At 45.6% G+C, this 26,789-nt stretch overlaps 1 protein-coding gene and 2 non-coding genes across 8 annotated transcripts in view; 1 reads left to right on the forward strand and 2 right to left on the reverse strand.

The window, feature by feature from the left end:
• The window catches only part of BRD3 (bromodomain containing 3), an 81,515-nt gene that overhangs the window by 50,783 nt on the left and 3,943 nt on the right, over positions 1-26,789 (reverse strand). For 2 of the 6 annotated variants that reach the window (XM_039911784.1, XM_039911783.1), the window contains exons 1-2: positions 11,502-11,636; positions 3,023-3,111 (exon numbers count right to left, since the gene is read on the reverse strand). The gene's annotated coding sequence lies outside the window, so the exon portion shown is untranslated. The other 4 variants (XM_007662080.3, XM_029062826.2, XM_007662074.3 and 1 more) reach the window with 3 other exon arrangements.
• LOC114811550 lies at positions 7,839-7,976 on the forward strand. Its single transcript, XR_003759246.1, has one exon. It is a non-coding gene; the product is annotated as a small nucleolar RNA SNORA7 (small nucleolar RNA).
• On the reverse strand, positions 18,053-18,190 carry LOC114811505. The gene has a single exon (XR_003759203.1). It is a non-coding gene; the product is annotated as a small nucleolar RNA SNORA7 (small nucleolar RNA).

Genomic DNA, 26,789 nt, shown 5'->3' on the forward strand with positions numbered 1-26,789 from the left:
CTGTCGACTTGGTTTGTTGGCCGTCTCCCCCCTTCTAGATTGGGAGGCCGTTTTCGGGGGAGGGATGGTCTCTGTTGCTGAACTGTCCTCTCCCGAGCGCTTAGTCCAGTGCTCCGCACACGGTGAGCGCTCAATAAATAGGATGGAATAAATGAATGGAGAGGCTGGAGGACTTGGCCGTCTGCTTCGGGGGAGATTTTCCGCCTCTCTCGACAAATGCAAACTCCCCCCAGATGCTGGGGCCAAGCCTGTGGGCTGCTTGTAGAAGAGCAGCAATAAGACCAACGGTGGTATTTGTTGAGCGCTTACTCCATTCATTCATTCGATCATATTTAATAATGTTGGTATTTGGTAAGCGCTTACTATGTGCAGAGCACTGTTCTAAGCGCTGGGGGAGATTCAGGGTAATGGGGTTGTCCCACGTGAGGCTCACAGTTAATCCCTATTTGACAGATGAGGTCACTGAGGCACAGAGAAGTGAAGTGACTTGCCCACGGTCACACAGCTGACAAGCAGCAGAGGCAGGAATCGAACCCATGACTTCTGACTCCCAAGCCCGGGCTTTTTCCACTGAGCCATTTATTGAGCGCTTACTGGGTGCTTAGAACTGGACTAAGCGCTTGCACTGTACAACTCGGCCACTGAGAGAGACAATCCCTGCCCCCCAAAGGGCTCACATTCATTCAGTAGTATTTATTGAGCGCTTACTATGTGCAGAGCACTGTACTAAACGCTTGGAATGTACAATTCGGCAACAGTTAGAGACAGTCCCTACCCAGTGACGGGCTCACAGTCTAGAAGTGGGGAGACAGCAAAACAAGCAGACAGGCATCAATACCATCCAAATAGATAAATAGAATCAAAGATATGTATATGGCATTAATAACACTAATAATGATGGTATTTATTAAGCACCTACTATGTGCCACGCACTGTTCTAAGCGCTGAGGGAGATACAAGGTAATCAGGTTGTCCCACGTGTGGCTCACAGTCTTCATCCCCATTTTACAGATGAGGGAACTGAGGCCCAGAGAAGTGAAGTGACTTGCCCAAAGTCACACAGCTGACAAGCGGCAGAGCGGGGATTAGAACCCAAGACCTCTGACTCCCAAGCCCCTGCTCTTTCCACTAAGCCACGCTGCTTCTCAATAAAATAAATAGAGTAATAATATATAATAATGATGGTATTTGTTAAGCGCTTACTATGTGCAGAGCACTGTTCTAAGCGCTGGGGTAGACACAGGGGAATCAGGTTGTCCCACGTGGGGCTCACAGACTTCATCCCCATTTTACAGATGAGGTAACTGAGGCACAGAGAAGTGAAGCGACTTGCCCACAGTCACACAGCTGGCAAGTGGCAGAGCCGGGATTTGAACTCATGACCTCTGACTCCAAAGCCCGGGCTCTTTCCACTGAGCCACGCTGCTTCTCTATAATATAATATATATAATATAATATATACAATCATACACCAATGCGGTGGGGAGGGGAAGGGGGTAGAGCAGAGGGAGGGAGTAGAGGGAATGGGGAGGAGGAAGGACAGAGGGAAAGGGAGGGCTCAATCTGGGAAGGCCTCCTGGAGGAGGTGAGCTCTCAGAAGGGCTTTGAAGAGGGGAAGAGAGTTAGTTTGGCGGATGTGAGGAGGGAGGGCGTTCCAGGTCAGAGGTAGGCCATGGGCCAAGCACCGTTCTAAACACTGGGGGAGATACGAGGGAATAATAATAACGACAACGAGGGTTTTTGTTAAGCGCTTACTCTAATAACAACAATGATGGTATTTGTTGAACGCTTACTATGGGCCAAGCATTGTTCTAAACACAGGTGGAGCGCCAAGGGAATAATAATGATAATAACACGGAGGGTATCTGCTAAGCGCTTACTATAATAATATGATGGTATTTTGTTAAGCGCTTACTGTACGTCACGCACTGTTCTAAACGCTGGGGTAGATAGGAGGTAATAATAATAATGACAATACCGGCGATGGTATTTGTTGAGCGCTTACTATGTGCCAAGCACTGTTCTAAACGCTGGGGTAGATATGAGGGAATAATAACGACAACAATGGTATTTGTTAAGCGCTCACTATGTGCCGGTGCTCTGTACGTAGTAATTGTTCAATAATTACGATTGAATGAATGAATGTGCCAAGCACTGCTCTAAACACTGGGGTAGATATGAGGTAATAATAATAATAATGGTATTTGTTAAGCACTTATCATAATAATAATAATGGCATTTTTAAGTGCTTACTATGTGCAAAGCACTGTTCTAAGCCCTGGGGAGGATACAACGTGATCAGGTTGTCCCACTTGGGGCTCACAGTATATACAAGTTGATCAGACTGGACATAGTCCATGTCTCACTCAAATGGGCCTCACAGTCTTAACCCCCATTTTATAGATGAGGTAACTGAGGCCCAGAGAAGTTAAGTGACCTGCCCAAGGCCACACAGCTGAAAAGTGGCTGCACGGGGATTAGAACCCATAACCTCTGACTCCCAAGCCCGTGTTCTTTCCACTGACCCACACTGCTTGTAGCCACTCCAGCGCTTCATACAGTGCCTGGCACCTAGTAAGCGCGCAAACCCAGTGTGGGTAGGGATTGTCCCTATTGCTGAATTGTACTTTCCAAGCACTTAATACAGTGCTCATCTGTATATATTTTAATTACCCTATTTATTTTGTTAATGAGATGTACATCCCCTTGATTCTATTTATTGCTATTGTTTTTGTCCATCTGTCTCCCACGATTAGACCGTAAGCCCGTCAATTGGCAGGGATTGTCTCTATCTGTTGCCGAATTGTACATTCCAAGCCCTTCCTACAGTGCTTTGCACATAGTAAGCGCTCAATAAATACTATTGAATGAATGAATGCTCTGCACATAGTAAGCGTTCAATAAATACGATGGAATGAATGAACAAATACGTAATTACTATAAATGATACGTCAGTGTGCCTTTGGTTCGTCCCGTTGGCACTCTTTCTTGCTTCCTCCTTTCGTCTCTCCATTTTACTTACCCGTTGCCCGCCTCCACCGTCTGTAAGGGTACGAATGGAGGGCGCTCACAGGAAAGGTTTGTTCGGCTTACGCATTTCACGGGGAAGCCCTAATGAGAAAAACAAAACAAAAAAAGGAGTGAGCAAGAGGAAGAGCACATTGTTTTGCTGTGGGGAAGGGTGGAAGAGGGGGTCCAGAAATGGTCCCATAACTGAGACTGGAGTAACCCTTGAACTTAATTACCAAATAGTTGGTTGAATCATCGCGGCATAGACACACCTCCAAGAGGCTACCACAGGGTTTATAGTGTGGAGGAGCAGCCTGAATAGTGGATAGAGCACGGGCCTGGGAGTCAGAGGACCCGCGTTCTAATCCCTGCTCTGCCACTTCTCTGCTGGGTCACCTTGGGTAAGTCACTTCTCTTTGCCTCGTAAAATGGGGATTGAGACTGTGAGCCCCATGTGGGACAGAGACTGTGCCCAACCCGATTGACTTGGGTCCATCCCAGCGCTTAGGACAGTGTCCGGCCCATAGTGAGAGCTTAGCAAATACTGCAATTATTATTATTCTAAGAAAGCGTAGCCGCTAACTGACACGCGAACGACTCTGGAGTGGGGTGGTGGCAAAGGTGCTTTCGGTAAACCAGCCCTTGGCCAAGGCACGTGTAATTTAATTTCAAGTCCAATACGGTGAGCTGAAGTATGTGATGGTCAGTGATATCAAGCTGCTGCCCTGCAGGTGCTGTGGTTTGTGGGTCAGAGCCTGAGCTAAAGAGAGGTGTCTCTCTTGACTGGACCGACACATTTTCCTGTTCTGGATACTTTCCAGTCACCAGTTCAATAATGACTTGGTCCTTTAATAATTATAATAATGGTATGTGTTAAGCGCTTGCTAGGTGCCAAGCACTGTTCTAAGCACTGGAGTAGATTCAAGGTAATCAGGTTGTCCCATGGGGGGCTCACAGTCTCATTCCCTATTTTATAGATGAGGTAACAGTGGCCTAGAGAACAATAATAATAATAATAATAATGTTGGCATATGTTAAGCGCTTACTATGTGCAGAGCACTGTTCTAAGCGCTGGGGGGAGATACAGGGTAATCAGGTTGTCCCACGTGAGGCTCATAGTCTTAATCCCCATTTTACAGATGAGGGAACTGAGGCCCAGAGAAGTGAAGTGACTTGCCCACAGTCACACAGCTGACAAGTGGCGCAGCTGGGATTCAAACCCATGACTTCTGACTCGCAAGCCCGGGATCTTTCCACTGAGCCATGCTGCTTCTCAAGTGAAGTGACTTGCCCAAGGTCACACCACAGACAAGTGATGGAGAAGGGATTAGAACCCACGACCTCTGGCTCCAAGCCCAAGCTCTCACCATTCGGCCACGCTGCTTAAGAGGAATGTCCTCCACAAGTCCAACTCGGACCCCTTTCTTTCCATAAGCCGCTGGCTAGATCCTCGCCGCTCTACCAGAGTAGAGAAACAATGGTTAGAGATCGGGCCTGGGAGTCAGAAAGACCTGGGTTCTGATCCTGCTTCCGCCACTCGTCTGTTATGTGACCTTAGGCAAGTCGCTTCACTTCTCTGGGCCTCAGTTCCCTCATCTGCAGAATGGGGATTAAGGCGGTAAGCGCCTTGTTGGACATGGACTGTGTCCAACCTGATTTCCTTGCCTCCACCCCGGTGCTTAGTACAGCGCCTGGTCCATAGTAACCACTTTACAAGTACCATAAAAAAAAAAGTTTTGCTGAGGACTTATTGGAGTCTTTTGCCGTAAATGAAAGATCAATTTTGGTAGAGTCTCGGAGAAATTGATGACAATGACAGTGGTTTGCGCAGCCTGTCTCATCCCAGCCGGCCCAGTTCCCTCTGGGTGGTGGGTGCAACGAGAAAGTAGGCAGGCAAGGGTGCAGCAGATTGAGACACTTTATATAATAATAATAATGTTGGTATTTGTTAAGCGCTTACTATGTGCAGAGCACTTTTCTAAAACCCATCTAGAGTCAAAGTGATCATAACACTATGTCGAAGATGTATCATAACATCAAAGACCTGCAGGCGGTTGATAGATAGCTACCTTGTCACCCACGTTAGCCGGTTATTTTCAGGATTCTCACTGGGTCTGTTCCTGACACAAAACCCCCCTGGTCGCCGTTTTGTTCATCAACCTTCACCATCGAAGGCAGAGCCCCAGCAAGTATTCAATCAATCAATGGTACTTATTGAGCGCTTACTGTGTGCAGAGCACCGTACTAAGTCCCTGAAAGAGCACAGGCCTGGGAGTCAGAGGACCTGGGTTCTAATCCCCGGTCCGCCACATACCTGCTGTGTGACCTTGGACAAGTCACTTAACGTCTCTGTGCCTCAGTTCCCTTATCTGTAAGTTGGGGATTCAGTACCTGCTTTCCCTCCTACTTAGACTGGGAGCCTCGTGTGGGACCTGACTATGTTGTATCTACCCCACTGCTTGACTAATATCACTACTACTATTAGAGAAGCAGCGTGGCTCAGTGGAAAGAGCCCGGGCTTGGGAGTCAGAGGTCATGGGTTCAAATCCCCATTCAGCCGCTTGTCAGCTGTGGGACCTTGGGCAAGTCACTTCACTTCTCTGTGCCTCAGTTACCTCATCTCCAATATGGGGATTAAGACTGTGAGCCCCACGTGGGATGACCTGATTACCTTGTATCTATTCCAGCTCTTAGAACAGTGCTTGGCACATAGTAAGTGCTTAACAAATACCATAATAATAATAATAATAATTATTATTATTAGGCAGTTATTCCCTTACTTCTGCCCCACCACAGGGAACAGTGGGTGTGACAAAGTTCTAATAGTCCAAAAATCAAATTAGAGATGGCCCATGGCCATCTGTTGGCAGTCCTGCTTGTCTCCTGTGCTGACTAACCATTTGCTCTTGAGGAATCCCTTCCTTTCCTCCTACCTGAAAGTCAGGAACTGCTGCACGGCAGCCAGATCAGAAACCAAGAGTCAGAAACTCAGTCCCAGGCCACGGCATCCTGTGCTACACGTGCTGCATGTCAGTCACCCAAAGGCGGTCTAATAAATGTTATTTGAGGAAGTGAGTGGTGACATCTGCCTTCACAGAGAAACAATCCCATAAGGACTGATTTGGGATAGGGAGACTTGAGCAGGCGCTTTCTCCTCGCTCCTCTCTTCTTCTACCCCCCTAAGGCTCATTTGGTGCCCATCTGGCCAAAACACGTAGCAAACAGACATCAGGGAGACGCTATCCCCATCTGTGTGTCTGGAGAAATCCCTGGGGAACAGGAGTTGAAGAAACAAACACAATAGAAACATTGCCTAAGACCATATTTCTTTTTCCTTTTGAAATCCACCAGAACGGACTGAAGAGAAAGACTGTATCCCGTCCATACCCATTTCTGAGAAGAGATTATCCTCAGTGAGGATGGCCAATACCTTCTGCTAGTTCAAAAGAAGTGTGGGTGGGAACCCATTAATCATTATGTGTTCAGAGTGCCTTTCCCCTCAAGGTACTTCGGTATTATTAATTTGTTATACACACATGGTGATTATCTAGACTGCCAGATCAAAAGAAAAAAAATCCAAAAATTCCACGTCTCCTTTTTTCCCTCCAATTAAAAGTCACTTAAATAAACCATATGCAATAAAATTGTTCATATTTGCCAACAAGTGACACTGGGGAGGGGCTGTGAGGCCTCTGTACATAGATTCTGCAGCTGCGTTCAGCAAGGTGTCACTGAAGAATCCCAGTGGAACGGGCCGACGGCAGCAAATTGGTACCAGCACTTAACCAAATGTACCACGGTGTTGGAGCCATCTTTTTTTCAGGAAAGGCCTCCTAGAGGAGGTTTAGTTTCAGAGGGGCTTTGAAATGGGAGAGTTATAGTCTGTAGTATAGCTCATTCATGTTCATTTGTTCGCCTGACTTTCTGTAGTCTTTTACAGGACCTACCACATTCACAAGGGCCTATTATTCAGCGGTAGTTAACAGACGACTAAGGCATCAATTAATCGATAGTATTTATGAAGCACTTACTCTGTGCAGAGCACTGTACTAGGTGTTTGGGAAAGTACAGTAGAAATAGCGGACGTGATCCCTGCTCCCAAGGAAATCACAATCTAGCAGGGAAGGCAATCAGTATAATAACAATAATGATGGTATTTGTTAAGCACTTACTATGTACCAGGCTCTGTACTATGCGCTGGGGTGAGACAAGCAAATCGGGTTGGACACAGTCCCTGTCCCATGTGGGGCTCACAGTCTCAATCCCCATTTCACAGATGAGGAAACTGAGGGCCAGAGAAGCAAAGTGACTTGTCCAAGGTCACACAGCAGATAGGTGGCAGAGCCGGGATTGGAACCCATGACCTTCTGACTCACAGGGCCACTCTCTATCCACCATGTCATGCTGTTTCTCAAGTACAAGTAGGGAGAATCAATGTGTTATGGAGAGGCGGAGATGGGGGGGGGGGGGTTGGGTGACCTGGCAGGGCTTGAAGTGGTATTAATCAATCAATCAATGCTATTTATTGAGCGCTTACTATGTGCAGAGCAGAGTACTAAGCACCTGAGAGTACAATACAACAAAATTAGTGGACATGCCCCCCCGGCCACAACGAGCTTATTGCCTAGAGGGAAAGAAATTGGAAAGGAGAGATTAATCAGGGAAGGTGTCTTGGAGGAGATGTAATTTCAGAAGGACCTTGAAGTTGAGGAGAACACTGGTCTGCTGGAGGGGAGGGAGGGGAGGTGAGGAAGAGGTTGGAGACGAGGACAAAGTACAGTGAGTGAGATGGCCTGAGAGACACAAAATGTATGAGCTGGGATATACTGCCCCTCTCAGAATGGCACCTGGAGAGTTTCCAGTACTCTACCAGTCTCGGCTACGGGAGGGAGAGTGGAGCAGAGGCCTGTCCATTCCATTCCTAGCTTGGGCAGTGGCTGGAGAATGGAAGGCCATCTGCTACAAGTCCAAACTCTCCTGTGCTGGGCAGCAGCGGCATGGCAGAGAGTCGAGGACGGAGACTCAATTTAACTCTGCGGAAGGAGGCGGTGGTAAACCACTTCTGGATTTTGACCAAGAAAACTCTATGGATCCACTACCGGAACGGAGGCAGGTGGAGGTGGGGCGCTCCGGGAGAGACGTGTCCACGGAGCCGCTATGGGTTGGAGATGACTGGACGGCATAAGACAAGACAGGGATGTGGTGAGACAGCATTAAGGGCGAGTAGCGGGAGAAAGCTGATTGAGTTCCTTAAAGCCAAAAGTCAGGAGTTTCCGCTTGATGAGGAGTAGGATCGGTAGACACGAGAGTTCTCTGAGAAGTGGGGAGATGTGCCCAAAACATTGTTGTAGAAAAATGATTCAGGCAGCGGAGCGAAGCCTGAACTGGAGAGGGGAAAGACTGGAAACAGGGAGTCAGTGAGGTGGCTGATGCAGTAATCAAGTTGGGATATAACAGATGCTCGGGTTAGTGTGAAATAGAGAGAGTCAGTCAATCAGTGATTTGTATTGAGCCCTTATTGCGTAGTAGAATATCGTACTAAATGCTTGGGCAAGGACAACACAACAGAGCTAGTAGACACGTTTCCTGCCACAAGGAGCTTTCAGTCTGCAGGAGGAGACGTATTAAAAGAAATTATGGATACATACATAAGTCCCTAGGGCTGAGGGAGGGGTGAATAAAAGGTTCAAGTCCAAGTTCAAGGGTGATGCAGGAGGGAGAGGGAGTAGGGGGAATGAAGGCTCAGTTTGGGAAAGCCTCCTGAAGATGGGAATTTAATAATGCTTTGAAGGTGGGAAGAGTGATCTGAAGTTTACAAATGGCTAAATACAGTCTATAAGAAGTTCATGTATGTCTTTTTTAAGTTATAATTGATGTGATGTAGAAACATAAATAGAATGTTTCTATTTTTTGATATATATCCAGGCTGACCTTGGTTCCAATAATTCTGAATAATTGTTTTTTTCATAATTATTATTCAAAATCCCTGAAAGAACATAAAACTTCATTTCCTCAATGATGCAGAATCTTAAATCAGTTATAGAGGAAGGACTCAAATTGCAGGTCAGCAGATCTGACAACTTCACGGGATACAACAGTACAAGGGTGGCCAAGTCTCATCAACTGAAGAGTCACAAACCAAAAGCATATTATAGACGAGAGGCACGGATCAAAAAAAAATTCCTTAAACCGGAATGGCGATCAGAAAGGGACAGCTTCTGGAGTTGGGAAGGAAGAACCGACAGCCTGAACAAGGGAGTTGAAAGACAGAGGAGTCGAGAATAACGCCAAAGTTTCAAGCTTGGGAGATGGGGAGGATAGTGGTATTGTCCGTGGTGATAGGAAAGTTAGATAGAGGAAAGGATTTGGGAGGGAAGATGATGAATTCAGTTTTGGACATTTTCTGAAGACAAGCGGAGGTGTGTGACTTCAGAGGAGAGAAGTCGGGAAAGAGAGGTAGATTTGAGAGTGCTCCACAAAGCGGTGGTAGCTGAAGCCATGCGAGTGGATGAGAATGAGATGAGAACAGAAGGGACACAGAATTGAACTATGAGGGACTCCCTTCCAGTCCCCTGCACTGTTAGAGAGTGGGAGATAGACATGCCCTCTGCCTTAATTATTATTCCAGACTTAATCTCTCTTTAAACTTCCCCTGTTCCCACCTCTTCCTTCTCTCAGGCCAGATGACTCTACCAACTGGATTGACAAAATTGAATCCATCAAGTGCCAACTCCTCCAAATCTCCCTCACACCTCCTCAGCTCCTATTTGCTCCCACATCTTCTTTTTCAGGCTTCTGACCTTCTTCTATCAAGACCGGTCTTCCACATGCTTCACAGAATCCATCCTTTCACACTCTATAAAAACACTTTCCCCCACTCCTCTTCTCTCCCTGACCGCCATCTTCAGCGGCTCACTGTCTAGAGGTTCTTTCCTCTCCGCCTTCACAGATACCCACTTTTCCCCCATTCTCATGGAACAGAATAATAGTAATAATAATAATGATACTTGCTAAGTGCCTACTATGTGCCAAGCACCATTCTAAGCACTGGAGTAGATACAAGTTAATCAGGTGGGAAACAGTCCCTGTCCCATATGGGGCTCACACTGCTAATCCCCATTTTACAGATGAGGTAACCGAGACCCAGAGAAGTTAAGCGACCTGCCCAAGGTCACACAGCAGACATGTGGTGGAGTCGGGATTAGAACCCAGGTCCTCTGACTCCCAGACGGTTGTGCTGGGACTCCCAGATGGTTGTGCCATTTGGTAAGCCATCATTGAGTATGAAACTCAGAGTGCTTAGCCTGGTAGCACTTTCTTGTGAAAACCGGGGGAAAAACAAAACACTGCAAAAAAAGAAGAAAAAAAAGGACCTGGGTTCCAATTCCGGCTCCACAGCTTGCCTGCCCCGTGACCTTGGACAAGGGGCTTAATTTCTCTGTGCCTCAGTTTCCTCATCTTCAAAATTGGAATGAAATACCTGATTACCCTTTTATTTAAGACTGTGAGTCTCACGTGGGAAGTACCTTTGTTCGACATGATCATCTTGTACCTATCCCAGCACTTAATACAGTGCTTGACACATAGTAAGCACCTAACCAATTCCACAGTTATGATTATAATTAACATAATGGTATTATGATTAAAAATACAAGAAACAACAGCAACAACAACAAAAATATACAGTTGTCTACCCCACCCCCAGATAGATTGGAGCCAGAAAGAGCAACAGAACGGGGAATATTCAGACAAACTTGATCATTTCAGAGGCCAGAGCAGAGTCACAGTCACTTCAATCTCTGGGCAGATTTGGAAGCTCTGATCTGTGAAACCACCCCCACCATCAGTTACCACTCCAATGAGAAAAGACCTCTCTGAAGCAAAGTGATCCGGATTCCATACAATAATAATAATTATCGTATTTCTTAAGTGCTTACTGTATTGAGCACTGGGCTGGATACAAGCAAATCGGGTTGGATACAGTCCCTGTCCCAAATGGGGCTTACATTCTCAGTTTCCATTTTACAGATGAGGTAAATGAGGCACAGAGAATTGAAGTGACTTGCCCAAAGATCACATGGCAGACGAGGGGCGGATACGGGATTAGAACCCATGACCTTCTGGTTCCGAGGTCCTTGCTCATCCAATACACATTACCCAGGAGCCATCCATCCCTCATCGGGTCTAATGGCCTCTCCAAGTGCCGGGATAGCGACTCCATCCCTACTTGGCCTGTCCTTGTGCTACGGTGATGCCGTATTTTCTGGGCAATGAAATCCAGCTGCGAAATGAGGACGACTTGAACCAGGGTAGTGGCTAGAAGAAAGGAGAAGGAAGTATGCATCTGTGAAAAGTATTACAGGAAGAAAGGGAGGGATTTAGAGACTGATTTAAACCTTGAATCCTTCGTTAAATTTTCCAAACTGAATCTGAGCAGAGAGCCCGTGTCTGAGAATATTTCAGCGATCCCTTCCTTCTCTCTCCATCCTCACCGTCTCCCTCCCAAGCAATCAACTGTTTGAATATTCATCTCTCGTTCATGTGGCTGGTCCCTCTGGAACCCATCAACTCTTAAAAAACAGGAGGCACCTTTGTTCTACCTTATCAGACATTCAATTCTAACCCTGGCAACCTCGGAATGGTCTGGTGTGGAATGACACCTGGATTCTACAAGAGGTGTCAGTTTAACTATGAAGTAATAGAAGGAATTTCGGCTGGGAGGGCAGCATATGCCTTCAGTGCCACATGTAAACATTCCTCTTTTAAAGGAGGCATTTTTATTTGCCATCCAGTTTCCTTCCGCCTCTTGCCTGTGGTCCTGCAGACTCTTTATAAGCATTCTACCCATTTTCCAGATGGGAAAGATGAGGTCGCCATAAATGAATGACAGTCCCCTTAGGATGCCGAGTGGGGCTGTGGGGCTGGAGGTGGGACTCAAAAATCCCAGCAGGGGCCCCTCACTTGGACTTGGTGTGGTTTAAGGCTTACATCAGCCAGCATCTCCCTTCTGATCCCGACTCTGCCCCTTGTCAGCTGTGTGACTGTGGGCAAGTCACTTCACTTCTCTGGGCCTCAGTTCCCTCATCTGTAAAATGGGGATGAAGACTGTGAGCCTCACGTGGAACAATCTCATTCCCCTGTATCTACCCCAGCGCTTAGAACAGTGCTCTGCACATAGTAAGCGCTTAACAAATACCAACATTATTATTCTGATCTTTTTCTTCCTTTTCTTGAAAAAATAAAATAAAATGGAGGTTGGACTTTGTGGGGCAGGGAAAGGAGGCAGGAAAGAGGTTTGGGAAACGTTCCCTGTGCTGACATAAGTGGGAGGCAGAATCAAGCACTTAAAAAAAAAAAACCCACAATGAAAGCCTGGCTTTGAGTTCGACATAAAGATCCAGAAGCCAGGAAATGAATGGCTTAGCAAGAGCCAAACCAGGCAGCCAGGCAGGCCCTTTTCACAGGGACCTGCGGCCCAAGATGCTTTTGTACGTGATGTATTCTCTCTCCCTTCCCTCCACCGCTGGAAATGAATAGGGCAGTGCGGACATGCTGCAGGAGTGTTCTGAAACCGCTTGTAAGGGCTCCCCTCGAATTTACAGAAACTACAGAGTGGGAAACTGGAGATGAAGAATAACTTATCCGATAAGAATTTGTTCAGAGACTTACAATCACTGACAGGATCTAAAACGGCCAAAAACGATGAGTGCTGCAAATCTTTACGTCCTGTCCGAAACACGCTAGTTCATTAGGGACCTTGAAGATTCATCCTAATAACTAAATTGCTCCCAAATGGAGGCTGCTGTATTATAACGGTGGGGGAGGTAATACCGATAAAGTGCTCTGAGATCCTCTAGAATGAAAAGGGCCATGCAGGTCTTTAGAGATAGTGGTAATGGCAAGGATTATTGGTGAGCCTTACTGAGAATGGATGAGGGTGAAGATTCCAGAGTAGAGGTGAGTGGGACCCTCCGTCAAAATATTAAGTAGGTGCCTATTATGTGTTTGGGAGAGCACAACAGAATGAGTCTATATAAACCCGGCCTTCAAGGAACTTAGGATCTACCGATGGAGTCACTGCTAAAGACAAAGATGAATTATATCAGATAATTTGGTTGTTTTTGGTATTTTTAAAAACCTTGCCAAATTCACTAAAGCAGGGCTCAAACTGAGTTTGAGATCTTTGGGAGGTTTTGTTTTTTTGTAATTGTTTCCCCAAAAGGAAAGAAACTTCTCATTTTTAAGAGACAAAAAGTACTGTTTATTTGTAGAAATAATGAATTCAGCTAGTAGAAGGATAAATAAATCGGAAAAGCATGGATTGGCTTGCCTTCTCTCTGCATGGGATTTTGAAAGGAAAAGGGTGTGGGAAGAAAAAGAATTTGATTAACTGTTTTTCAGTGCAGAATATTGAAGAATACTAATGGGAGTGGGGGCACTCTTACTTTTAACCTGATACATTGCTAGCATCTTGGTCCATGAGTAAAACAAGAGAATCACAGTTTCCATTTATGTTCCAAGGAAACATTTTACATCTAAGCCACAGCTAATGAAGGAATAATTGTCATCAGTCCATATGGCCAATGGGGTAGTCCTTCTAAACACCAAACGCAAAGAGTAGTCAAAGTGTGCAGAAATCCCCGATCGGGCAAATTCTCTAAATTCCAGAATGAGAGGGCTTGGCCATATGTTTAGGAGAGAAAACATATGCTGAGGAGCTCTGGTTATGGGGCTTCAACCATATGTGGAACAAGAAAACAACTGGCCAAACGCCAGTCACTCTAACTATCCATCGATCAAATCGTATTTATTGAGCACTTACTCAGTTCTTGGGAGAGTACGATACAACAAAAACATTCCCTGCCCACGACAGTCTAAGCTCCCGAGTAGAACCCGCCCTGCACCAAAATTGGGAATCAATAAATCAGTGGTATTGTGAGAAGCAGTGTGGCTTAGTGGAAAAAGCACGGGCTTGGGAGTCAGAGGTGGTGAGTTCTAATCCTGCCTTCGCCACTTGTCAGCTGTGTGACTTTGGACAAGTCATTTCACTTCTCTGTGCCTCAGTTACCTCATCTGTAAAATGGGGATTAAGACTGTGAGCCCCAAGTGAGACTATCCGATTACCTTGTATCTACCCCAGTGCTTATCACATAGTAAGTGCTTAACGAATACTATCATTATTATTTTTATTACTATTATTTGGTTGCTCACTGTGTGTCAGGCACTAAACTAAGTGCTTGAAAGAGAATAAAGAAAAATAAGCTCTTACTATTTGTCAAGCACTATACTAAGTGCTGAGGTAGTTATAAGATAATCGGGTCCTACATGAGGCTCACAGTCGAACTAGGAGGGAGATAAACTCTCTGTGCCTCAGTTACCTTATCTGTAAAATAAGGACAAGACTTGTGAGCCCCATGAGGGACATGGACTGTGTCCAACCTGATTAGATTAATAATAATAATAATAATGTTGGTATTTGTTAAGCGCTTACTATGTGCTGAGCACTGTTCTAAGCGCTGGGGTAGACACAGGGGAATCAGGTTGTCCCACGTGGGGCTCACAGTCTTAATCCCCATTTTACAGACGAGGTAACTGAAGCACTGAGAAGTTAAGTGACTTGCCCAAAGTCACACAGCTGACTAGCTTGTATCTACCTTGGTGCTTAATACAGTGCCTGGGACATAATGAAATAAGTTTGTTAATGAAATGTTCATCCCCTTGATTCTATTTATTGCCATTGTTCTTGTCTGTCCGTCTCCCCCAATTAGACTGTAAGCCCGTCCAAGGGCAGGGACTGTCTCTATCTGTTACATTCCAAGCGCTTAGTACAGTGCTCTGCACATAGTAAGTGCTCAATAAATACTACTGAATGAATGAATGAATAAGTGATTAACAAATACCATTTTTTAAAAAAAGGCATTGAATCCCCATTTTGCAGATGAGGGAACTGAGACCCAGTGAAGTAAAGTCACTTTCCCAAGGTCACACTGCAGTCAGGTGGCAGAGCTGGGATTAAAACCCAGGTCCTTGATGCCCAGGCCCGCGGTCTTTCACTAGACTATGCTACTTCATTAGAGTTGATAGGCACGATCCAATCGATCAACAGTTTTTAGCATTCATTCATTCAATCGTATTTATTGAGTGCTTACTGTTACTAAGAGCTCGGAATGTACAATTCGGCAACAGAGACAATCCCTGCCCAACAACTGGCTCAAAGTCTAAAAGGGGGAAACACACAGCAAAACAAAACACGTAGTCAGGCATCAATACCATCAAGATAAATAGAATCATAGATACAAACGTATAATAATCATATATAATAATATAATAAATATATAATATGATATGATCATAGATATGAACATCAATAACAAAATAAAAATAATATATGCAATTATATACAATATCAAATGCTTACTATGTGCAGAGCACTGTACTAAGCGTTTAGGAAAATACCATAAAACAGAGGTGATAAACTTGTTTCTTGTCTACAAGGCGCTTACACTCTAGAGGGAGAGTCAGAGCTGGTTGTGGGCAGGAACGTGTCTCTTGTTATACTGTACTCTCCCAAGTGCTTAATAAAGTGCTTTTCACAGAGTAAGTGCTCAATACATATGACTGAACGCGTGAATGAGTGAACATCAATAAATAAATACATTATGGATGCATACTTAAGTGGTGTGGGGCCGAGGATAGACAAAAGAGGATATCTTGAGGGTAGATGGTGTGTGGGCTGGTTTATAGTAGATCACTAAGGTAGGAGGGGGGAGAGTTGATTGAGTACCTTAAAGCCAATGGTAAGGAATTTCTGTTTGAAATCAGATCTCGCAGTCAGTCGATCAATCATTCATTCGTATTTATTGAGCACTTACTGTGTGCAGAGCACTGTATTAAGCACTTGGGACATACAATTCAACAACAAATAAAGACAATCCCTGCCCACAACCGTCTCACAGTCTAGAAGGAGGGAGACAGACATCAAAGCAAGTAAACATGCACCAGTAGCATCATTATAAATAAATAGAATTATAAATATATACTCATCATTAATAAAAATAAATAGAATTATACTTCTAAATGTGTACATATATACCCAAGTGCTGTGGGGCGGGGAGAAGGGAGAGAGCGAAGGGAACGAGTCGGGGCAATAGGGAGAGGAAGGGGAGCAGAGGAAAAGGGGGGCTTAGTCTGGGAAGGCCTCCTGGGGGAGGTGAGCTTTCAATAGGGCTTTGAAGGAGGGGGAAGTGTGCTAGTTTGGTGGATGTGAGGAGGGAGGGCATTCCGGGCCAGAGGTAGGAGGTGGGCCAGGGGTCGACGGCGGGACAGGCGAGAACGAGGCACAGTGAGAAGGTTAGTACAATCAATCATATTTATTGAGCGTTTACTGTGTGCAGAGCACTCTACTAAGCACTTGGGACTAACAGACCCATTCCCTGCCCACAATGAGCTTACTGCCCCTTGGAAATCTGGGTGAGAGAAAGATTGGAAAAAGCATGGTCATTTCTTGCTTCAGAGCACTCGATGTTTTAATGGGAGCCTTCTTTTGGTCCAAGTCTCCTGCCTAAAAGAGAAGATCAGGTCCCCTTGATCAAAGGAATGTCAGCTTATTTTGAAGTCCACGTATTTCCAGTTTGTCTATCTTTCTAGCCGTGACTAATTTCATTAGCTGCACTAATAAAGTAGTCTTTGCATCACCTCTGTGAGTCACTGTAGACTCAGCTAAAGCCATTAGTATTATTAGACTCAGCTAAAGCCATCCTGAAATGAAAGACAGGAATAGTAAATGAATTTTAGATTCAAACTCACTAATGTAATAAGTTAATGAGTAAAAATGACAATGTGGTGAATGTGGACATAATCTCAAATGATTATTCCATAGCATTTATTGATCAATCATTAATTAATTCAGTCATATTTATTGAGTGCTTACTGAGGGCAGAGCACCGTACTAAATGCTTGGAAAGTACAATTCTGTGTGCAGAGCACTGTACTAAGCACTTGGGAGAGAATCAATCCATTGTATTTACTGAGAGCTTATTGTGTGCAGAGCACTGTATTAAGCACTTGGGAGAGTACAATATAACAAAATTGACAGGTATGCTCACAGTGATCTTATAATCTAGACGGGCATAGAGATATTAATGGGGGTCAGGTCATGGATTCTAATCCCAGCTCTGCCACTTGCCTGCTGTGTGACCTTGGCCAAGTCACTTAACCTCTCTGGGCTTCAGTTACCTCATCGGTAAAATAGGGATTGAGACTGTGAGCCCCACACAGGACAGGGACTGTGTCCAACCCAATTTGCTTGTATCCATCCCAGTGCTTAGGACAGTACCTGGCACATAGTAAGCACTTAATAAATACCATAATGCTACTACTAATAATGATAATCCAGTCTTAATTGCACAACAGAAGAGAGTGGTTTGCAGGGAATGGTTCCATCACTCTCAATCAGAGGTATTTATTGACTGCTTACTTTGTGCAGGGGACTGTACTAAGCACTTGGGGGAGCATAATACAACAGAATTGGCAGACACTTTCCTTGCCCGTAATGAGTTTACAATGTGCCTTTTCCTGGAAACTTGGGATTTAATGGTGGACCTTGTGTTAGCCTGCATCTTGTTCCCTGTTTCCTTCAAGCTAACAAACTAAGCTTAGCCCCCAGAGAGGAAAAAATAAACAGGTATTTCCCAGGTCCTTAACCAGCGGGTAGGAAGCTTACAGATCGTATTGACGCTCTGGATGTTTAACTCGGAATTGTTCAGGTTGGAAGCTTAAATACTCTGTATTCTTTCAGAAGACTCACTTGTCTCATCTTGTCTTACGCTGTTGAGTCGCCTCCGACCCATAGTGACTCCATGGACACATCTCTCCCATTATGCCCCGCTCTCCATCTGCAATCGTTCTGGTAGTGGATCCATAGAGTTTTCTTGGTAAAAATACAGAAGTGGTTTACCATTGTCTTCTTCCACGCAGTAAACTTGAGTCTCCACCCTGGATTCTCTCTCTCATCCCCGCTGCTGTCCAACACAGGTGTGTTTTGACTTGTAGCAGATTGCCCTCCACTCCCTAGCCAATGGCCAAGCTAAGAATGGAATGGGTAGGCCTCTGCTTGACTCTCCCTCCTGTAGCCGAGACTGGTAGAGTACTGGAAACTCTCCAGGTGCCATCCTGAGAGGGATAGTAGATTTGTTAAATTACAACAAAAACCTCTTACTGAGTCTCAATTAGTACCTCATTAAGCACACACACGCTCTTACCCTAAGTGGCTTTTACCTCATTTCAGGAGAACAGGTTCCTTAGGAATATATTGCTCAGCTCCAAGTCTGAGCTTGAAGCCACCGACAACCTCGATGACATTTTGAAATAAAAAAGGGCAATTTTAGTTGCAATTATTTACATATGGGCACAGGTGTTTATGTATCAAATCAAATATACATATTTGTTTAAGGGCAATGAGCCCACCTCACAAACCTTAGAGCCAGACACGCTAAACTTATCCGTGGCAACCAAACCCATCCCAGCCTTAAACAATCTTCAGTGCTCTTGTACTAATGACCACATATGGCATCAGGAAGCCGAGTTCTATAGCAATACATCGAATACCACTATTTCAATTCAACCGTGTCCTCCTGCAGCTCTAACTTTTTCCGCAGCTGCCTAACGGAAGAAATCCCTTCCACCTGGCATCAAGCAACCTCTTTATGTCTGGTAGTAAAATACTTTCAGCAGATACCGAACTTTGCATTCTAGTACCTTAGTGGAAGTTACAGATAAAATCTCTCCTCATGACAACAAGGATAGGGGAAGGAGGTTATCCCTCTCTGCCTCTTGTCAGCTGTGTGACTGTGAGCAAGTCACTTAACTTCTCTGTGCCTCAGTTCCCTCATCTGTAAAATGGGGATTAAGACTGTGAGCCTCATGTGGGACAACCTGATTCCCCTGTATCTACCCCAGTGCTTAGAACAGTGCTCTGCATGTAGTAAGCGCTTAACCAACATTATTATTCTCTTCAAACTTGAGGGAAATGAAGCACAAATAGAGTATGCGGCCACTTCACCCCACCCACCGGTGTCAAAAGCAAAAAAGTTAATCAAACAATTCTATTAATAATAATAAATTGAGGTATTTGTTAAGCGCTTTCTATGTGCCAGGCACTTTACTAAGCGCTGAGATAGAGATAAGGTAATCGGATTGGACACAATCCATGTCCCACATAAGGCTCACAGTCTTAATTCTTTTTTTCCATACGAGGGAACTGAGGGAGAAAGAAGTTAAGTCACTTGTCCAAGGTCACACAACAGACAAAAGGCAGAGAAGAGATTAGAACCCAGGTCCTTCTGACTCCCCGGCATGTTCTCTATCCATTAAACCATGCTGTTTACTGTACGCAGAGCACTGTATTAAGCGTTTGGGAGAGTAATAATGTTAATAATGTTGGTATTTGTTAAGCGCTTACTATGTGCAGAGCACTGTTCTAAGCGCTGGGGTAGACACAGGGGAATCAGGTTGTCCCACGTGGGGCTCACAGTCTTCATCCCCATTTTACAGATGAGGGAACTGAGGCACAGAGAAGTTAAGTGACTTGCCCACAGTCACACAGCTGACAAGTGGCAGAGCTGGGATTCGAACTCATGACCTCTGACTCCAAAGCCCATGCTCCTTCCACTGAGCCACGCTGCTTCTTACCATATAACAGAATTGGTAGACATGTTCTCTGCCCATAAGGAACTTACAGTCTAAGCCTTGTAACTTTCACCCAAAAGCTACTTCTCCCACATCCCACTGCTTGGGATAGAAAGACCAATTTGTAGAAAAGGTAGTGCTTTTCCCAACGCGGAACTTATTAAACGCACATCTCGAGTGTCCACTTGAACTCCAGGGCTGGGAGCAGGATCCTCTTAAGTCCACTGGTTTCTTTCCCCAGCCATTCAAAATTCTCTTGAACTTGGACGCTTGTTCTTTTCAGCTTATACACTGACCGCCCCCCACCCACAGTCATTTTGATTGCCCTGCTAGTTTCGATCAATATAGTTCAAGGCCAAAATTAGGAATAGCCATTCCGCAGTGTTTCTGCCCCTCACTCTGCGTGGCTTAGTGGATCGAGCACAGGCCTGGGATTCAGAAGGACCTGGGTTCTAACCCCTGCACTGCCATATGTCTGCTATGTGACATTGGGCAAGTCACTTAACTTCTCTGGGCTTCAATTACCTTATCTGTAAAATGGGGAGAAGAGTGTGAGCCCCATGTGGGACAGGGACTGTGTCCAACCTGATTAACTTGGACCTGCCTCAGAGCTTAGAGCAGTGTTTGGCCCATAGTAAGTGCATAACAAACACCATTATTATTATCACCAAATGGACAATACACTGCTGAGCTCAAATGACTGCAAGCAATGCTGGCGGGGTGGTCATTCTGGCTTCTACCAGAGAAGCAGAGTGCCTAGTGGTTAGAGCACCGGACTCGGAATCAGAAGGACCTGGGTGCTAATCCTGACTCCGCCACTCTTCTGCTGGGTGACCCTGGGTAAGTCACTTAACTCCCCTATGCCTCAATTACCTCATCTGTAAAATGAGGATTAAGACTGTGAGTCCCTTGTAGGACATGGATTGTGTCTAACCTTGTATCCATCCCAAAACTTGGTACAGTTCCTGGCACATAGTAAATGCTTAACAAATACTCTGCCAGGGAAGGTTTTTCATTTTGAACACACATAAACGTTACATTCTCTAGTTAATTTCAGTTATACCATATATTTATTGCCTATGGATTTATGTTTTCAAAAGAGAAATTAAGAAAAAAGCGAAAGTGAAAGCAAACAAATATTCACAGTCAATAGAGATTTCCTAACGCATTCTCGCCGTTTGAAATGAAAAAAGCAGTGATGCCGACAATAGCCATAAACGAGGAAGGAAGTTGGCTTTTATTAATTAGATTCTCTGACAGCCTCATGTCTGCAAAAGCGTGTCTCAATACTTACACTCAGCTAATTGTTTGAAACAATCTCATGTATTGTTTCGCACCATGAGTGACTGTAATCCTATTTCCTATTTCATAGGGAACTTCATCTGGAACTCTTTGAATGCTGTCCAGTAAAAAAGTTAAAAGTGTTTTAAACTAAATCTGTAGTTGGAAAAATACCTTCCTCATACTTATTATTACTATTTTGCTACTGGAAGACAATCCTATTTTAGGGAAATCCTATTTTAGCTACTTCTGTTACCCATTAAAGGGCTTTCCCCCGGCATTCTCTCATTCCACTGGCTTGTGATCTAGGAAAGTCAATGCTCCAAATCATAAATATCCTCCACTGTCCTTAGAAACATACTCATCCTACTTCGTAGCGATAATGATAGTTGTAGCATTGAAGTGCATATTACGTGCTGTACTGTGCTTATGCTGTACTAAACTCTGGGCATATACAGATGATCAGGTCAGGCACAGTGCCTATCTCATATGGGACTCACCGTCTAATAGATAGTAGTAATAGCAAGTATCAGCTAAGTTCCCACTGGGGGCAATCAACTCTCTAAACCCTTGGAAAGTTCAAAACAAGCAAGTGACACATTCCCTACCCATAAGTTGTGTGGCCTAGATGACAGAGCCTGGACTTAGGAGTCAGAGGACCTGGGTTCTAATCCCTCCTCCCCTACTTGTCTGCTGTTTGGTCTTGGACAAGTCACTTAACTCCTCTGTGCCTCAGTTACCTCAACTGTAAATTGGGTATGAAGACTGCGCGCCCCATGTGAGTCAGGGACTCGACAGCCCCTCGGAGAAGCAGTGTGGCGTAGTGGCTAGAGCACGGGCCTGGGAGTTCATGGGTTCTTATCCCAGCTCTGTCACTTGTCTGCTCTGTGACCTTGGGCAAGTCACTTCACTTCTCTGGGCCTCAGGTCTCTCGACGGTAAAACGGGGATCGAGACTGTGAGTCTCACGTGGGACAGGGACTGTGTCGGACCTGATTACCTTGTATCTACCCCAGTTCTTAGAACAGTGCTTGGCACATGCCATTATTATTATTATTAATAGTAATAATAATAATAATAATGTTGGTATTTGTTAAGCGCTTACTATGTGCAGAGCACTGTTCTAAGCACTGGGGTAGATACAGGGGAATCAGGTTGTCCCATGGAAGGCTCACAGTCTTAATCCCCGTTTTACAGATGAGGTAACTGAGGCCCAGAGAAGTGAAGTGACTTGCCCACAGTCACACAGCTGACAAGTGGCAGATCCGGGATTTGAACACATGACCTCTGACTCCCAAGCCCGGGCTCTTTCCACTGAGCCACGCTGCTGGATTGTATCCAACCTGATTATCTTATAACTACCACTTAGTACAGTGCCTGGGACACAGTAAACACTTAACAAATACCATCAAAAAAAAAGTAGCTTACAATATAATAGGGAAGACAAACAGAAAACTATTTGCAAGCAATCAAAATAAATTACTGAATTACAAAATATATGTGAGGATGGGTATAAATAAGTGCTAAAGACGACTGATGGGGTTCTATGACTACTTGGGATGCTGGGAATGCAGGAAAGGCATGTGAGAAGAGGTGCACTTTCAGGAAGGAGTTCTAAGCTGGGGGAACCAACGGTGAAAGGAAAGGAATAGAAGTGAAAATGTCGAGGGCAAGTTACAGTTAGATGGAAAGTTCAGACAGAACGAAGAGAGCAGGTTGGGAGAAGTAGGAGGAGAGAGCAAATATATTAGGTGGGGTGAGAGAGCAGGGAGGCTTGAGGCCAATTAACTGTAAAGAGTTGAGGCTTGATGCAGTGGGGCGAGAGGAACCAGAAAAGGGCTCTGAGGAGCAGAGTGGTGTGTGCTGAAAGATGCTTCAGGAAGACAATCCATGCAGCAGTGTGGGTAATAAAAACTCCTCACCATGGGCTTTAAAGCACTCAATCCCCTTGCCCCCTCCTAACTCATCTCGCTACTCTCCTACTACAACCCAGCCCGCACACTTTGCTCCTCTAATGCCCACCTTCTCACTGTACCTCTATCTCATCTATCTCACCTCCGACCTCTCACCCACATCCTGTCTCATATCCGACAGAAAATTACTCTCCCCGCCTTCAAAGCCTTATCGAAGGCACACCTCCTCCAAGAAGCCTTCCCGGACTAAGCCCTCCTTTCCTCATCTCCCACTCCCTTCTGAGTCACCCTGACTTTCTCCCTTTATTCATCTCCCCTCCCAGCCCCACAACACTTCCGTACATATCTGTAATTCATTCATTCAATAGTATTTACCGAGCGCTTACTATGTGCAGAGCACTGTACTAAGCACTTGGAATGTTCAATTCGGCAACAGATAGAGACCGTCCCTGCCCATTGAAGGGCTTACAGTCTAATCGGGGGAGACAGACAGACAAAAACAATAGTAATAAATAGAATGGAGGGGATGTACACCTCATTAACCAAATAGATAAGGTAATAAAAATATATACAAATGAGCACAGTGCTGAAGGGAGGGGAAGGGAGAGGGGGAGGAGCAGAGGGAAAGGCGGGAAAAGGGGGCTTAGCTGAGGGGAGGTGAAGGGGGGGCAGAGAGGGAGCAGAGGGAAAAGGGGAAGCTCAGTCTGGGAAGGCCTCTTGGAGGAGGTGAGCTCTCAGTAGGGCTTTGAAGAGGGGAAGAGAGTTAGTTTGGCGGAGGTGAGGAGGGAGGGCATTCCAGGACCGCGGGAGGACGTGGCCCAGGGGTCGACGGCGGGATAGGCGAGAACGGGGGACGGTGAGGAGGTGGGCGGCGGAAGAGCGGAGCGTGCGGGATGGGCGGTGGAAAGAGAGAAGGGAGGAGAGGTAGGAGGGGGCAAGGTGATGGAGAGCCTTGAAGCCTACAGTGAGAAGTTTTCGTTTGGTGCCGAGGTTGATAGGCAACCACTGGAGGTTTTCAAGAAGGGGAGTGACATGCCCAGAGCGTTTCTTTATTTCTTTTAATGTCTGTCTCCCCCGCTAGCCTGTAAGCTCCTTGTGGGCAGGGAATGTGTCTATTTATTGTTATATTGTATTCTCCCTAGCGTTTAGTACAGTGCTCTGCACACAGTAAGCACTCAATAAATTTGATTCACTGACTGACCGACTAATATAGTTGGCAGAGGGGAGAGGCTGGAGGCAGAGAGATCAGAGAGGAAGCTGATATAATAGGCTGCCTGTTTTATGACTAGAGCTTATACCAGAGCAGTAGCTGTTTGGGTGAAGAAGGTGTGGATAGAGAAGCAGCGTGGCTCAGTGGAAAGAGCACGGGCTTGGGAGTCAGAGGTCATGGGTTTGAATCCTGGCTCTGCCCCTTATCAGCTGTGTGACTGTGGGCAAGTCACTTAACTTCCCTGTGCCTCAGTTACCTCATCTGTAAAATGGGGATTAAGATGGTGAGCCTCACGTGGGACAACCTGATTACCCTGTATCTACCCCAGCGCTTAGAACAGTGCTCTGCACATAGTAAGCGCTTAACAAAAACCATTATTATTATTATATGTCATGGGTAAGAAGAATTGGCGGGATTTGACAGTAGGAGGAATGTAAGAGCTGAAGGAGAGAGCAAGGTCAAGCATGATGCCATGGTGGCAGGGTTCTAGGACAGGGTGGGTGATGGTGGTGTGATTTTCTAAGATAGGAAAGCTAAGGGGAGGAGTGGATTTAGGAGGGAAAATGAATAGTTTGGTTTTAGACATGTTTGAGGTGCTGGGGACACCCAAGTGAAGATGTCCAAGTGGCAAGAGAGCTAGGATTGAAGGTTGGAGGTGAAGTCAGGCCTAGAGAAGTAGATCTGGGAGACATCGACAGAGAACTGGCTGCCGAAACCGACTGAGCTCATGAGCTCCCCAGAGATTGCTTGAAGAGCGAGAAAAATAGGGTTTCTAGAACAAAGCAGTGCAGGAAACCCACAGTGAAGGAATGAGAAATAGAAAAGAAGCCTGTGAAAGGAACAGAGACACAGAAGGAGAGCCAGTTTGGTGCTGAATCTGCAAAACTGCAACCTGGTAAGAGGACGGAGTGGTTCACAGTGTCAAAGGCAGTTGAGAGGTTAGGAAGGATTAGGACAAGTAGAGCTCACTTGATTTAGCTACATGGAGTTCTTGGGCAATCTTAGAGAGTGTAGAAGCCTCCTTGCTGACCTCCCAGCCTCCTGTCTCTCCCCACTCCAGTCCACACTTCACTCTGCTGCCTGGATCATTTTTCTCCAAAAACGTTCAGGAAGTTTCTCCCCATTCCTCAAGAAACTCCAGGGGTTGCCCATCTACCTCCGCATCAAACAAAAAGTCCTCACCGTTGGCTTCAAAACACTCCATCACCTTGCCCTCTCCTACCTCACCTCACTACTCTCCTACTACAACCCAGTCCGCACACTCTCTAACACTTCTCACTGTGCCTCAATCTTATCTATCTCGCCGCCAGCCCCTTGCCCACGCCTTCCCTCCTCAAATCCGACAGACGATTACTCTCCCCACCTTCAAAGCCTTATTGAAGGCCCATCTCCTCCAAGAGGCCTTCCCTGACTAAGTCCTCCTTTCCTCTTCTCCCACTCCCTTCTGCGTAGCCCTGACTTGCTCCCTTTACTCATCCCCCCTCCTCCCACCCCCACAACACTTGTGCACACGTCTGTAATTTATTTCTATTAATGTCTGTCTTCCCCTCTAAACTGTAAGCTTAGGGAATGCGTCCGTTTATTGTTCTATTGTATTCTCCCAAGCGCTTAGTCTAGTGCTCTGCACATAGTAATCACTCAATAACTATGATTGAATGAATGAATGACATCCCAACAGACGGAAGGAGTTGAAAGCCTGATTGTAACGGGTCAGGAAGAGAGTTGGTGGAGAAGAGATTGTTGGGTGTCGATTCCAGGAGTTTGGATACGGGAGCCTGTACCTGGAGGAGGCATTGGGATCAAGAGGGAAGTTTTTAAGTAGGAGGGGAAGACTTGGACATGTTTGAAGGCAGCTGGAAGGAGCAAGGAGAGAGTGAGAGTTGTGGATAGTTAGGGAAGGGGGATGGCAGGGGCAGGGGTGGGTGGGAGTGCTATTTGGAAGTCCAGAGGAAATAAAGTCAGTGGCCATATGTAGAGATTTGGGTGCCACCAGGGACCTCTCTATGGGCAGGAAACATATCCATAAACTCTACTTTATCATTCTCTCCCAAGTTCATTCATTCATTCAGTGAGCACTTACTGTGTGCAGAACACTGTACTAAGCCCTTGGGCGAGTACAATATAACAATAAACAGTCACATTCCCTGCCCACAATAATAATAATAATGTTGGTATTTGTTAAGCGCTTACTATGTGCAGAGCACTGTTCTAAGCGCTGGGGTAGATACAGGGCAATCAGGTTGTCCCACATGAGGCTCACAGTTAATCCCCATTTTAATAATAATAATAATGTTGGTATTTGTTAAGCGCTTACTATGTGTAGAGCACTGTTCTAAGTGCTGGGGTAGACACAGGGGAGGCAGGTTGTCCCACGTGGGGCTCACAGTCTTAATCCCCATTTTACAGATGAGGCAACTGAGGCCCAGAGAAGTGAAGTGACTTGCCCACAGTCACACAGCTGACAAGTGGCAGGGCTGGGATTTGAACCCATGACCTCTGACTCCCAAGCCCGGGCTCTTCCCACTGAGCCACGCTGCTTCTCAACAAGCTCACAGTCTAGAGGGGGAGACAGGCATTAATAGAAATAAATAAACTACAGATATGTACATAAGTGCTGTGAGGCTGGGAGAGAGGATGAATAAAGGGAGAAAGTCAGGGCGAGGCAGAGGGAGTGGGAGAAGAAGAAAGGAG

The sequence above is a fragment of the Ornithorhynchus anatinus genome, chromosome 4 (genome assembly GCF_004115215.2).
Source record: "Ornithorhynchus anatinus isolate Pmale09 chromosome 4, mOrnAna1.pri.v4, whole genome shotgun sequence".
Classification (NCBI taxonomy): Eukaryota; Metazoa; Chordata; class Mammalia; order Monotremata; family Ornithorhynchidae; genus Ornithorhynchus; species Ornithorhynchus anatinus.